Source organism: Ambystoma mexicanum, chromosome 2q (assembly GCF_040938575.1).
Source record: "Ambystoma mexicanum isolate Mex_15411 chromosome 2q, UKY_AmexF1_1, whole genome shotgun sequence".
Classification (NCBI taxonomy): domain Eukaryota; kingdom Metazoa; phylum Chordata; class Amphibia; order Caudata; family Ambystomatidae; genus Ambystoma; species Ambystoma mexicanum.
Genome location: NC_090924.1, coordinates 357,355,333 through 357,370,189, shown reverse-complemented (window position 1 = coordinate 357,370,189; position 14,857 = coordinate 357,355,333). Strand labels below are relative to the sequence as shown.

At 49.9% G+C, this 14,857-nt stretch overlaps 1 protein-coding gene across 3 annotated transcripts in view; it reads right to left on the bottom strand.

Moving 5' to 3' along the window:
• TNRC6A (trinucleotide repeat containing adaptor 6A) overlaps window positions 1-14,857 on the bottom strand; it is an 853,894-nt gene that overhangs the window by 226,269 nt on the left and 612,768 nt on the right. The gene's annotated exons all lie outside the window — the stretch shown is intronic.

Here is a 14,857-nt window from a genome sequence, read left to right as displayed (position 1 = left end):
TGCCCCTGGATATTCGTGGTGCAGGGGCATCAAGTTGGTAGATGAGATTAGGACAAAACATAAGGCAGTTTAACAGGATAAGAACATGGAAAAGCTGTGGAGGAGAAAAACAGATCAATATAGGGAGAAAGCTAGGCAGGAAACGGGCATCGCAGAAAAACCACAGAACAGGTGCACAGAGAGCAGAACAAAGGGAGAAAGGAGCGTGACCAACAGAAGTGTTGAGATGCACTTAGGCAATGAATCAATGGGCTTTTATGCCATGGCGCAAAAAGGAGGCTGTTGTATATGGTTGCCTAGTAACCCTGTGTCAATGTGCATGCGGTGCTGATGCAACATTCCCGGCGCAATGAGGGTTCCAGAAACCCAGCGTTACAGCAGAGGGCCCTGGATAGTTGAGGAGAGACAGAGCGGGACAGGTAAGCGCCCACCTCCGCTGCAAACACCAACGCGCATACAGCCGCCAGTCTCCCGATCCGTGATCGCGGGACCGGGAGGTGAGGAGGCTTGTGACACCTTGCACCATGTTTCAAAGGATAACTCAGGTGGAAAAGCTGACCCATGCGAGGAGGGTATGGGGGGGGCATGCACTTGCGAGGCAGGTCCCCAAGTGCGATCACACGGTGCATAGTGCTTCCAATGGATCAAGTACTGGAGACTGCCTCTGGACAAACAGGAAGGAACAAGTTGCTTACCTGTAACGGTTGTACTCCAGCATGGGTCTGGCATGGATTCACATGCTCATGAATATTCCCCGTCGTCAGGCTGGGAATCCTCGGTAAAACAAAAAAATCAGTTTAATTTCTGAACAGTCTTTCTCCTAACGACCAATCACTGAGCTCTGGGTCATAATGCCCCCAGCCAATGACTGCCTCTACCTAATCCCCTCCTCTGGCAGCCATCTTCAGATTTGGTAGCACGTAAAGTGGCAGTAGAACCAAAAGAGCCGCCGCATAGGGGTAGGCAGGAGTGTTTGAATGTGAAACCATGCCAGACCCATGCTGGAGAATAACAGTTACAGGTAAGTAACTTGTTTCCTCTCCAGCATGGGGTCTGGCATCGATTCACATGCTCATGAATAAAGAATACATAGCAGTACACATGTACAACCACAGGAGGTGGCAAGGCTCAACAGAAGCAATTACTCTTACCTCCTCAGCAGGCTCGCCTTCAAGCGAACAGGTTGCGCAGCACTGCTTGGCTGACTCTGGACTCCTCCCTGGAATCACTGTAGACGCAGTAGAATTTTGTGAAGGTGTGCGTCAACCTCCACGTAGCAGCCCTGCAGTGGTCCAGAGCAGGGGTACAGCAGACAGGAATGCCGTTGTAGAAGCGATCGCCTTGGTGGAATGGGTTCTTGGACAACCAGGCAGCAGTCGGGTTGCCAACTGGTGACCGTGAGTGATACAGCCAGAGAGCCACATGCAAATGGAAGCCTTGGACAGGGCCTTCCCATGGTTCACAGGACCAAAGTTCACAAAAAGCTGAGAGGTTTTCCAGAAACTCTTTGTGCGGGGCACGTAAAACCTCAGTGCTCGAGCCACTTGCAGCAAGTGCAAATTCCTTTCAGCCGTCGATGAAGACGTCAGAAAAACACAGGCAACACCAAGGGTTCATGGAGGTGGAATTCCGACGGAACCTTGGGCATGAAGGAGGGGTGCATCCACAGCACCACCCTAATCTCGTGAAAAGTCAAGTAAGGCCGAAGGCATGACAAGGCCTGGATCTCACCTACTCGTCTTGCAGAGGTGATGGCCACGAGGAAAGCTGTCTTCGACGACAGAAACTTGAGCTGAGTGCACAGGTTCGAATGGGGACCCCATGAGCCTAGTCAGCACCACATTGAGTTCCCACGCAGGGGCCTTCACCGGCGGGAACGACCCGAACAGTCATTTAATGAACCCCTTCACTAGACGGTGCGACCACGGAGAAGACCGTCACGGAAAGCGGGTGAAGCGAGAGATAGCCGCCAGGTATACCTTAATGGAGGCATGACAGTCCCGATTTAGCCAATGACAGTAAATACAGAAGTACTTGAGGGGCCGTGACCCGCAGAGGGTTGATCTTCTGAGAATGGCACCAAATTGCAAAGTGCTTCCATTTCTGCCCATAGCATTTTAAAGTAGATGACATCCTGGGCTTGGCGAGAATCTCTTTGCAGTCTGCCGGAAGATAGCCACCGAACTCCAATGCTGCAGGAGCTAGATCTTCAGGTTCAGAGACCCCGGGTCGTGGTGAAGAATGGCGCCTCCTTCCCTGGCGAGAAGATCCATGATCACTGGCTGATTGACTGGCAGTGACGCGGACATGCTGAGAAGGTCCGGGTATCAGATCTGCCTCAGCCATTGCTGGTGCGACGAGGATCATCCTGCACTGGTACCGTTGGAGTTGATTGATGACTCGAAGAAGCAATGGCAATGGAGGGAAGGCATACAGAAACGGGTCTTCCCAAGGGAATGAGAACGCATCCCCATGTTCCCCGGCTGGAGGCACCTGCTGGCGAACCTCTGGCACTTGGCGTTTGTCGCAGTTGCTAACAGATCGATCTGAGGATTGCCCCGTTAGAGGAAAAGGTAGTCCACTTGATCCTGCCGAAGCGCCCACTCGTGGCAAGATCGTAGCTCCCGGCTGAGGCAGTCTGCGACAGTGTTTTTTACTCCTGCCAGGTGAAACGGGATGAGGAATATCCCCTGGGCGACGGCCCAGTGCCATAAATCCTGCGCCTCATTGGACAGCGCTGGTTGATCTGGTGCTCCCTGTTTCCGGAAGACATTGTGGTGGTATTGTCTGTGAAGACCCTGACCACTTTGCCCTTGAGGGACGTCAGAAACGACTTGAGGGCCCAAAATACCGCCCATAGTTCCAGGGCATTGATGTGTAACGTCTTCTCCTCCAGCGACGACAGACCTCTGGCATGAAGACCACCGGTGTGAGTTCCCCAACCTTCCATGGAAGTGTCCGTCGTGACCGTCTCCTGGTATTTCATACGAGGAAGTACCTTGAGTACACTCTGGAGCCCCGGAGCTGCTTTGGAACTAGCTCCATCGCCCATTTCTTTAACATGGCCCACATCTCCAGCAGCAGCTGAGAGATGTGGTTTTCCTGCCGGGCCACTGGTGGTATTTGTGGGCACTGTTGGAATTTCAGAGTGTGTCCGTGGGCGAGTGTCCAGCACCCAACGGTCGGTGGAGATGGTCTTCCACACGCTGACAAAGCTCGCCAGTTGGCCTCCCAGTGGGGTGCATGGGTTGGGGCCTGACGTCCCGGGTGGTTCAATCCTGTTTGGAGGTCAGGCCGCCCTGTGGTCCCCGACGACGACTGCCCCTGAAGGCCTTGGAGCAGCCCCTGCCGAAACCCCTCAAAGACCGGCTAGACTTCCCGCCCAAAGAACCAAAAGCTGTTGCTGTAGAGTGCCCAGGGCACATGCCATCTCCGTTTCCGCCTTGATGGCCTCGAGGGAATTCATCCACAGCTTTTCCGAATAGGTTGTCCCCGTCAAAGGGCATGTCCAAAACCCTTGTCTGGACCTCCTGCCTAAAGTTGGTGGCCCTGAGCCAGCGACGACGAAGGCAGACGCTGTTTCCTATTTGGCGGACCCTGCGTCCGCAATGTCCATGGCCACTGCGATGGCATGATCCGATGCAACCTCGACTTCTTGAAGGAGTTCCAAGGCTTCAACCCACTTGTTGGGGACGAATTCCAAGAGCGGAGCTAGGTCAACTCACAGCTCACAGTCTTTTCTGGTTGCGAGGGCGTTGGCCGCCTTGATCGTTGCTGTTAGGCCGGGAATCCTCTGTAAAAGAAAAACACTTTCACTTTCGTTTACAAACTGTCATTCTCCTATAAACCAATCACTGAGCTCTGGGTCATACTGCCCCCAGCCAATGACTACCCTCTCCTTAAGCCCCTCTGGCAGACATCTTCAGATTTGGTAGCACATAAAGTGGCAGTATGACCAAGAGCCGCAGAAGGGCAGGAGGGAGGGTTTGCATGTGAATCCATGCCTGTCCAATGCTGGAGAACAAAAGTTACAGGTAAGTAACTTGTTCCTTCTCCAGCATGGGGTCTGGAATGGATTCACATGCTTATGAATGAAGACTACATAGCTGTGCATATATACACAACCACGGGAGGTGGCAAGGCTCAACAGAAGCAATTACTCTTACCTCATCACCAGGATCACCTTCAAGCGAACAGGTTGTGTAGCACTGCTTGGCCGACTCTGGACTCTTCCCTGTAGGCGCAGTAGAATTTTGTGAAGGTGTACGTAGACCTCCACGTATCAACCCTGCAAATGTCCAGCAGGGGCACAACAAACAGGAACGCCAGCATAGCAGCGATCGCTCTGGTAGAATGGGCTCTCGGACGGCCAGGCAGCGGTCGGTTTGCCAACCGCTGACAATGAGTGATGCAGCCGGACAGCCACCTGGAGATGGAAGCCTTGGGCAAAGCCTTCCCATGAGTCACAGGACCAAAGTTCACAAAAAGCGGAGAAGCCTTGCAGAAACTCTTTATGCGGGCCACATAATACTTCAGTGCTCGAACCACATCCAGCGAGTGCAAAGTACTTTCATCCGGCGACAAAGGCGTCGGAAAAAACACAGCCAACACCAAGTGTTCATTGAGATGAAATTCCGACAGAACCGCGGGCAACCTTGGGTTATCTACTCCTCACCGCTGAGTAGATTACCTACCTACCCAGAGCGTCCAACTTCTTCCCTTCTTTGTCTAGGGGAATGGAGGCCGAAGACAAGTTGGGCGACGATTCCCGCACAGCCGCCGAGACCACTAAGTCTGGAGATGGCTATGACCGCGGAAGCTAGTCTTTTTGCCGGGGCTGAGGTGGGGTTCTTAGGCAACGCCAGACCTTCATCCCAGACGTCGTCAAGGAGGGGCACTGCTAGAATGGTCTTTCTTTTCACCCTCCCGGTGTTGATAAAGGAAGCCCTCCTCAATTTCCTCCGGCGCGAGTTGTACGAGTTCTGATGCACAGGAAATCAGAGTGAAAGGAACCCACTTTGTCCGGGGGAGAAGCTCTAGGAGGCGAAGAGACGTCGCTGTCATGTTCGTCACCGTCCCCCCGGGGGGTGGGCAGAGGAACTGGCGGCTGGAGAGGAGACGTAGGGCGACTCTTCCTTTTCTTCAGCGGTGGTGGCCCTAGTATCAAAGGGGTCATTGCTGGTGGCGGCATCCTCTTCTGCAGCTCTGACACCAGAGTGTGGACGGTCGAAAGAAGGTAATGCAACAGATCTCTGGGAGGCTCCTGGGGAGAAGGGTTGCTGGGCTTAGCACCTATGTCGTCATCCCTGTCGCCACCTAGGGGGGCAACTACTTCCTCGACGTTTCCGTCGTCGTCCCCAGTTTCTTTCGGGATGGTGTGGATGGAACCCTCATCCCCCACGTCGGAAGAGGAAATATCGATGCCCAGGAGTTTACACCCCCCAGCCCCTTTTTAGGGTCCTAAGGGGTTGGCCTCAGGCTAAGTGACGTCATCCTCTTTTCAGTAGTCTTTTCCATTGGCTTGGCCGAAGCCTCCCGCCTGGGAGGGAGAGCCACTCTGGGCGCCGTAGGGGTACCCTTGACTAGGTTCAGCTCCTTTTGCCTTCAAAAGGGCAGCCGCTACCAGCTCGATGGAAGAGGACGATTTAGCCTGCATCACCTAGGCCTTCATGGGCTAAATCACTCAGCGCCGCTATAAAACAGCCCCAACAACTTTCATATGCAGGGTCATCTTCCTGGAGAAACCGTCCCCTTCGTTTCTACACCTCTTTTGGAAGAGGGAAGGTGCAGGACAGTCAAAGAGGTCAACAGAGAAGACCCCCTCGTGGTGGAAAGGGAAAAGGTGCTAGATCAGCCCCAGCAGCGGCTACTTACTCCTCAGCCGCTGCAAAGCCACTCTGAGGTCTTCACCCACAAAACCCTGGTGGAAGGCAGGATCACTCGGTATCTGAACGAATGGCGGGGCATTACGTCGGATGCCTGGGGGCGCTGGAGTTAGTGACCCATGGTTACTGCCTTCCTTTTCTTCAAAGACCTCAAGATCATCCACCGGGAGCCAGCTCTATCAAAATGCCAGATCCGCTAGTTGTGCAGGAGATTTCAACCCTGCTAGAGAAAGGTGCAATAAAACATGTACCTTTAGCGGAGAAGAACAAGGGTTGGTACTCCCCTTATTTTCTCATCCCCAAGGAGGACGGAGGATTGGTCTCAAGAAATTTGAGCAAATTCCTCAAGGAAGGACAAGTTCAAGATGGTGACCCTTTCTCAGATCCTTCAGGCTCTTCAAATTCAGGACTGGCTGGTATCATTGGACCAACAGGATGCTTACTTTCATGTGCCAATCCATCTCAAGCACAGAAAGTACCTGAGGTTCACAAATGGCAGTTCTCACTATCAGTTTCGAGTTCTCCCATTTGGGCTGACCTCCGCCCCAAGGGTTTTCACCAAGCTGATGGCGGTAGTGGCAGCGAGTCTCAGGAGTGAGGGGATTTACATCTACCCTTACCTAGACGTTTGGCTAATCAGGGCAAGTTCACCCGAACGAGCCCGGGAACATCTAATCATGACCCGTCACTTCCTACACAAGCCGGGCTTCTCGATCAATTACAAGAAGTCACAAAGGATTCCAAGCCAAAGGCTCCCAATTCATCAGAGCTGTCCTGGATACAACCTCAGGGAAAGCCTCGCCTCCCAAGAAGAGCTCACCACATTCTGCAGATGGTAACAAGATTTCAAAATGCCCATCTGCCGGCTTTCGATTTTCTAAGGTTGCTAGGCCTCATGGCATCCTGCATCTTTCTGGTGCTAGAGGTCAGTTTGAGGATGTGATCCCTTCAATGGGCCCTCAGGACTCAATGGTCCCAGTTTTCAGGAAAGATGTCAGATCTTCTGCAAGTCCCGGCCAGAGTGGCCCAAGATCGTCTATGATGGAGTTTTAAGGAAAATATCCTCAAAAGGAGAACCTTTTTGGCAACCATGGCCGGAGATAACAGTAGTGACGGACACCTCACTCACAGGGTGGGGAGCCCATACCAACGATCTGACAATCAGCTGTCGTTGGACTCGATCGGAGTCCAAACTACACATCAACGTGTTGGAGCTGAGGGCAATCAGACTAGCGCTGAAGGCCTTTCTGCCCTCTGTACGGGGAAAGAATGTCCTGATAATGACGGACAACACAGTGGCTATGCACTACCTCAACAAAAGAGAAGGCGTAGGATCACTCCCGCTGTGCAAAGAGGCGATGCAGCTCTGGTTTTGGGCAATGCAAGAAGGAATCTCTCTATCGGCAGTTCATCTAGCCTGAGAGCAGAACAAGGCGGCAGATGCTGCGAGCAGGCAGAGCACAGTCCCCCATAAGTGGGAACTAGCTCAGGAAGTACTTCTGGAGATCTTCACCCTTTGGGGAACCCCTCAAGTGGATCTGTTTGCGACCAAAACCAACCGGATGTGCGAACAGTACTGCTCAAGGGAATTTCCCCAAACAGGAGCTCTAGGGGACACGTTCATGGTGGACTGGGTATTTCCACTCCTATATGCTTTCATTGCCCTGGATTGGGCCAGGAGAACGTGGTACCTGGACCTTCTGAACATGTCCATCTGCCCTCCAATTCGTCTTCCACAAAGAGGGGATCTCCCCTCGCAAAAGGAAGGTCAAGTTCTCCATCCAGAGGTCAAAGCTCTCAGCCTTCAAGCATGGCTTCTGAGAGGCTGAGATATAAGGATTGGGACCTTGCGGACAACGTCATGGAAATTTAGCTTTCGGCCAGAAGGCCAGAAACAAAATCCTTGTACTGGTCCTTGTACTGGTGTCGTTGGAAGAAATTCCATAACTGATGCAGGGATAAGAATGTAGATACTTTTCAATGTAGCACTCCCATGGTGCTTTCTTTTCTTTTACATCTGTCCAACTCGGGGCTCCAAGTTGGCACTATTAAAGGATATTTAGCAGCGCCATCTTCAAGTGCTCCTCTGAAGAAGTTTCTTATTTTAAAATGCCTTTAGGTGTTCAATTTCTTAAAGGGTTAACAAATGTGTTCCCTCCTACACCTTTCCAGGTTCCCATCTGGGACTTAAATTTAGTTTTAAAATTTCTTATATGTGCCCCCTTTGAGCCTTTACACTCTTGTCCTTTAAGGCTCCGAACTTTTAAAACTGTTTTACTAGTGGCTTTAACATCAGCCCGCAGGGAGAGTGAGTTGCAGGCGCTCTCTTGCAAGCCGCCTCACACCATTTCCCACAAGGAAAAGGTCATTTTGAAGGTCAAACCTTTTTTCTTAACTGAAATAGTTTCAGATTTCCATCTGTCACAAAAGATCACTTTACCTTCCTTTTACCCTCCTCTGCACGCTGGTAAAGAGGCGGAAAGGTTCCACAGGCTGGACCCTAAAAGGGCTCTCGGCTTCTAGATCTCAAGACTTGTGAGATTTAGACAAACTGATCAGTGTAACCGACAAACAACTAGACACAAATTGGGCCTGGGGTGCCCAATCAAACTTTATCCAGATGGATAATTCTAGCAATATCTGAGTGTTACAAATTGGCTGGGAAAGAGCCTCCAGATGGATTAAGGGCTCATTCAACCAGGGGCATAGCAACTTCTACGGCTTTTCAGAGGGGTGTTCCTGTGCACGACATTTGTGCGGTGGCCACCTGGTCATCCATGCACACCTTTGTAAAACATTATTGTTTAGACTCCACTTCTTACCAAGGAGGACTTTTTGCAAAAGCTGTCCTTCATTCAGTACATAATTAAAAACTCTGGTACTCCCTCCTCCAAATTACAACTGCTGTGTGAGTCTAAGATGAGGAATACTTGGGAGGACACAATCCATTCGAAGAACAAGTTACTTACCAACTGTAACGTTCTTTCGACTGGATGTTCCTCCCACGTATTCCTCATCGACCCTCCAACCTACCCCTCCGTACATTTTTTACGCTTTTTGCACTTTTACTTCCTTAAGAGCCTGACATCCTTCGATACCTGATACAACTGATGCAACCATTCACACAGAAAAAAGAGAACCGAGACCAACAGGCGTGGCTTGAGCCCATTATACGACGGATGACGTTGACACGCGACAGCGGCCCTCGGGGGACTAGGAGGCCTCGGGCACAGTGCCCTCTGGCGAACATTTTTACGAGAAGCAGCAAAGCTGGCAGACTATATCTAAGATGAGGTATACATGGGAAGGACATCCAGTTGAAAGAACGTTACAGTTGGTAAGTAACTTGTTCTTTTTTAGAAATGCTTTTTACACACTTCCTACACCCGGAGATGACTTCATTCACAAGGACAGTAATGGCATTTATATATCACTAGTACACTTTGCAGATTCTGAGGTTTGCAGAAAGGAAAGGTTAAAGGAAGGAAAAAGGTTAAACAAGTTTTCAGGGCATGTGAGTATACTTAAATTTTCCAATGAAGTCTAGACAAAACCTTTCCCAGCAATAATAGTTTAAAACCAAGTGATCACCTCAGAGGGACATAAAATATCCAAGTCAATGGACTAGAAGAGTCTGCAGGGAGCCAGGACAGACAAAGTCAATTGGAGCACAGTCTATGGAGCTGAGGCACTTCGTAGTTAATAAAAGTCTTGCACAAAGTTAGAGAGATTTGTAGAAATCACTTGTGGGGTCACAAGCTGTTACACTTATGGAAAGCAGATTTGAAATCAACTAACAAAAGTAGCTACTGCAAGTCTCAACTGAGAAGAGCAAAGCTAATGACACGGAGGTAAGTACTCCAAATCTGAACAGTACCTCTGGTTTGAAGAAAAGTGATCCAGCTGGATTCTGTCCTATTCCAGCAATGCATATCCTGGGTTCCTGAGCACCAGTCTGGGGGCAGCGGGGACAAGAGGGAGGATGTCTGGAGGATTCATGCAGCAGCAATATGGAGGTCGTGGGCAGGTACAGGCTCTTTTCAGATCAGCGGCACTTCGCGGTTTCAGCATGCAGTAAACAGCACCACCAGTGGATCTTGGATACCAGTTGCATTTCCTTCGATCCTCGAGTCCTGCACTCTGGTGAGGGGACTCTAGCTCTGGTCGTCCTGCTTCTGGAGGGTCCTTTGGAGACTGCTGGAGATTCTGGCTGGATTGCAGATGTTGCACTCAACAGATTTCTCGACCCTTGGCACTCGGTTCCTGCAGTAGCAAAGAAGTGCAGCCAGTCGCAAAGAGGGTCCAGTGGAGTTGGCCCCACTAACCCAAGGGAAGAAGTCATCCCTTTCGGAGCTTCTCTTGTCGATCTGGTAAAGGAGTTTCAGCACAGCACCAGGGCAGGCCTTCACCAGGCAATTCAAAGGTCCAGGAGGATGAAGCAAGGTCTGTTCACGGTTTCTTCGTCAGTTCTTCCCAGTGGTCAACTTTGCCTCTAGTCCCAAATCCCTAGCCTTTTAAGCAGGTTTCACCCATTGATGCATCCTAGGCGGTCAATCACCCAGCAGGGCGGCTGTCCTTAAAGGACAGCCAGCCAGCCATTCGGGACTGGTCGCATTCAGGGACTCCTAGAGACAAAGGACAGGGGAGTTTCGGGATCCTCCCTCACTTCCTTCCCTTCCAGACACACTGGAGCCAGAGGTGGGTTTCAGGGCTGAAGTCCGCCAAAGGCAAAACTAACAAAGGGCTCAAACCTGGTTTTGCGTGCAGAGTAAAAATCCAAGAAAGACCTCACAACCAGAAAATGGCAAAAAAAGACAAGGGCCATTTTGACAAAATGGTCACCCATGGGTGCTATACTGCAACTGAGGATTCAGCCTGCGGTAGAAAAGCACAATGGTAGGAAAATTAAACCACGGCCACTAGCCATTTAAAGTAGTGATGGTAACATAAAAATGTTACATGAGAGAGTAGGATAACGGGCTACTAGGTAATGCCCCCATCACTCCACTTAAGATGGTGTGTGCTGGACCTACAAATAGAAAAGGTAAGTAAAGTAAAGTGTCAATTTCACTTTACTATTCTTGGGAACAATAGTTCACACAAGGAAAGGTAGTTTAAACCTTATGAGTAATCTAAAGGATTTCTCATTGACACTGCACTGACGTTGCTGTGTGTCACCATAAAAAAAGTAGATGCCTATTGAGTTTGTCAGACTCCCAAAAATTTATCAAAACAAATCATCCAAATCAGGTCAAAACACAGAGTGAGAAAAAAGTCTCACTCATTCCAGGGTTAAAATGAAAAAGTCCTAAAGTCCAACAAAGAGCTGGGGGTCTCTAAGGTTGAAGGGAATTAGCACAGTGCTTCCCCTGACTTGATGTTAACCTGTCCAGAATAAGTCTGCATTAGGTTTTACCTACCTAGAATAACTGAGTGATTAATGTAGTGTAACACTGGGTTTTGCTTTCCCTGGTCTGTTTTAGACAGACACACAGTCTTAGGTTTATACCTGCCTTTAAGTTGCTGATCGCTCCTGTAAAAAGTGTATAGGTTTTACTTACCTTGAGCATAACAGTGTTAACTTAAAATAAGTTATTATTGCTTCCCTAAGTCTGAACTGCAAAGCAACTTTAATTGAATATTAGACCCCAAGGTCCAACTCGCCTAGAATAACTGCGATAATGTGATCAAGAATTTTAGGTGTTTTACTGTTCCTAGAATACGTGTTCCACTATTCACAAAAAGTATATTGTCCAGTTGGGTTATCAAGTGATTTCTTGCCGAGCGTCACAGTACAACTGCTAGGGTCTACTACCCTTATATTACTGAAAGTAATATAAAAACGAACTATTGGCTTGACTCCCTAGAACTCCAGTTCGCTGTTGCAAATTAGGTTATATGCCTTGGTCTGTGTACCTTCAAGCATAGTGTGTTTTTCTATAATGTGTTTATATGATCTGTGATAGTACTCGTTTCCCCCCCAAGATTTATCTTGGCCTACTTGTATTTAAATAAAACATGTATTTATTACAATACATAATGTTAGGGAGAATTCTCAGAAATGTGGCAATTCCCTCTACCTTAGAGACCCCCAGCAACTTTTCTGGATTTTGAGGACTTGATTTTGTTTTTACCAGGAGAGAGTGAGACCCTTTTCCCCCCACTCTCTCGTGTATTTTAATGTGATTTCTTTTGTATACTGTGTTAATGTTAAAGGACATTTGTACTGCGCACTATCTTCACCGAAGTGGTCCCCTGGCGCTCTGGCGGCTCTGAAAAAGGGAAGGAGAGGGGGTGGGTTAGTGGAAATAAGCTGGAAAAGTGCAAGAGAGCAGTGATGTGCTGTTGGCAGCCTCAGCCCGGTGGGTCCGTTGGCTGGGCTCGGGGTGTTTTATGGTCCGTAGTCTTGTGCTGTTGTGCAAGTCTATGTGTGGTTTGTTTTGTTGTTGCATTGTTGTGAAGTTTGTGCGGATTGCTGCGTTTTAGGCTTGTGGTCGTGTTTGGTTATAGTTTGAGAGGTGTATGCAGAGGGATGAATTGTTAGTTGGTTAGTTGGCATTGCTGTCCTTGCAATTGTGGGATTCCATCTAGGTGTGGTACATTCTAACAGTCATATTTCTATCTAGATGCGACGCAGGCTAGGTTCAGAATTCTAAGTGTGGTGCATGCTAAGAATCACATATGCTAACAATCACATTTCTGAAATTCCATCTAAGTGTAGCATATGCTGACAATCATATTTCTATCTAGATGCAGCGCGGGCTAAGCTTGAGAATTCCATCCAAGTGTGGCATATGCTAACAGTCACATTTCTGTCTAGATTTGGCGCAGACTAAACTTGAGAATTCATATAGGTGTGGCATATGCTAACAATCACATTTCTATCTAGATGCGACGCAGGCTAGGTTGAGAATTCTAAGTTTGGTGCATGCTAAGAATCACATATGCTAACGATCACATTTCTGTCTAGATTTGGCACAGGCTAATCTTTGTGGTTCTCTCTGGGTATGGTACTAGTTAAAACTATACTGCAGGCAGAGTTTGCTGTCCAGCCATGAATAGGTTTAGGCTGGTGGTCACATATCTCTCTAATAATGCATGGTGTAGGTCTGTAGCAGTCTAGGCCATTGAAAGGTAAGTTAGAGTGGCAGGAGCTTTCTGGAGTAGAATAATTGCTCTACCCCCTACCCATGCCAGCACTTACAGTTTTGTCGGTGTCTGGTGGCTTCATTGGCGTCCCCTGCTGACACCTTCAGACACATCTTGGAACCGCCAATGTGGGAGCAGCCCTTGTCCTTGGGCCCTTAGCCGCAGGGGCTGCCGGTCAGTGGGCTGCCCAGGGGAGAACAGGTAAGGCCAGGGAGGCAACCACTCACGGGAGGGGGAGGGCTGGAAGGTGGGCTTAAGGCCGGGGAGGAACGACGGGGAGAGCCAGGGCTGCAAGGCAGCACGCGGGGCCTGGGGGCAGCAAAAGGCAAGGCCCAAGATTTTGGAAGGCCAGGTGTAGCAGAGCACGGGCTCAGGGGGGTCACCCACTCACCTGCACTGCCTGGAAATGACGTGGCGTGGGGAGCGGGCAGGGCTTGGGCGCTACAGGGGCACGAGGTCAAGGCCTGGAGGGGCTCACCCACTCACCTGCACTGCCCGGATGGAAGTGGTGTGCCGGTCGAGGTGGGGTAAAAAACACAGGGATCTCTGCAGCCTATCACGGCCAGTGGGAGGGAGCGGAGGCAGGCACAAGGGGAAGGTGGAGGGGACGCGGCCTGCGCTGGGGAGCGGGCGGGGGCTTGGGCGCTACAGCAGTACGAGGTCAAGGCCTGCATGCTCACTGTGTTTCCTTTGTTTGTGGAATCTGACAAAATACATAGGCGTCATCTTTTACATTTTGTCACACAGCACGTTTAGTGCAGTGACACAGGGAATTCTCTTAGATTCCCCAAGGTTTGAATACATTCTCTGGGATAAATTACTGTTTCCCAGAGTAGTAAAGTGAAATTGACTTTACTTACATTTGTAAGTTTCTAGGCCCAGCACACACTATCTTACAATGGGGTGCTGGAGGGGTTACCTAGTACCCCCTTTGTCTAGCTTCTCATATAACATTTTTATGTTCCCCTTTCCGTACTGGAATGTCTGGTGGCAGTGGTTTCATTTTTACTATCGTGGTGTGCATTTACTACGGGCTGCGTTCGCAGCTGCAGTAAAGCACCCAAGGGTGCAATTTTTGTCAAAATGGCCTGGTCTTCTTTTTTCACCATTTCTTTGTGGAAAGGTCCTTCTTGAGGTTTACTCTGCATGCCAAGCCAGATTAGGTCCCTTTGTTCATTTTGCCCTTGGCGGGATTCACGAGTGAAGCCCGCCTCTGGCTCCAGGGTGTCTGAGGTAGGCAGGAAGTGAGGGAGGTGCTCAAAACTCCCTGTGCTTAGTCTCCTAGGAGACCCAAATGTACTCTGATAATTGGCTGGCTGACTGTCCGGCAGAGATGGGCGATTGACAGCTAGGCTGGAATGAATGGGAGAGAACTGAATAAAAGGCAGGTCTTTTGGCTTGGAAGGCAGAGTCGACCACTGGATGAAGGAACCGGAGAAGAACTTGAAGAGGACGCCTGCTGCAACTCCTGGACTGTTGCTTTGCCCGGTGAAGCCCTGCTGCAGTGCCGAAACGCCAAGTTTGCATCGACGGAGAAGCCCCTGCAAGGACAACTTCTCCCCTTGAGTTGGTGGGACCAATCAACTCCAAAGTAAGCCACCTGGACATCCATCTTGGAGCTGGTTGAATTTCAGCCAGGGAGAGGAACACCAGTTTGTGTGCGTTGCTTTTAAGTTGGCCAAGAGCACCAGGAAGATCCCCCGGACTCCCAGGAAGCAGGCCTGAGCCCCCTCAACAGAGTGCGGGACCCCAGAAGCAAGGAAAGTCCATCTCGACAGCCAGGAACTGCAGTGTTGCTATTTGCGGTACACGCCAGGAGCTCA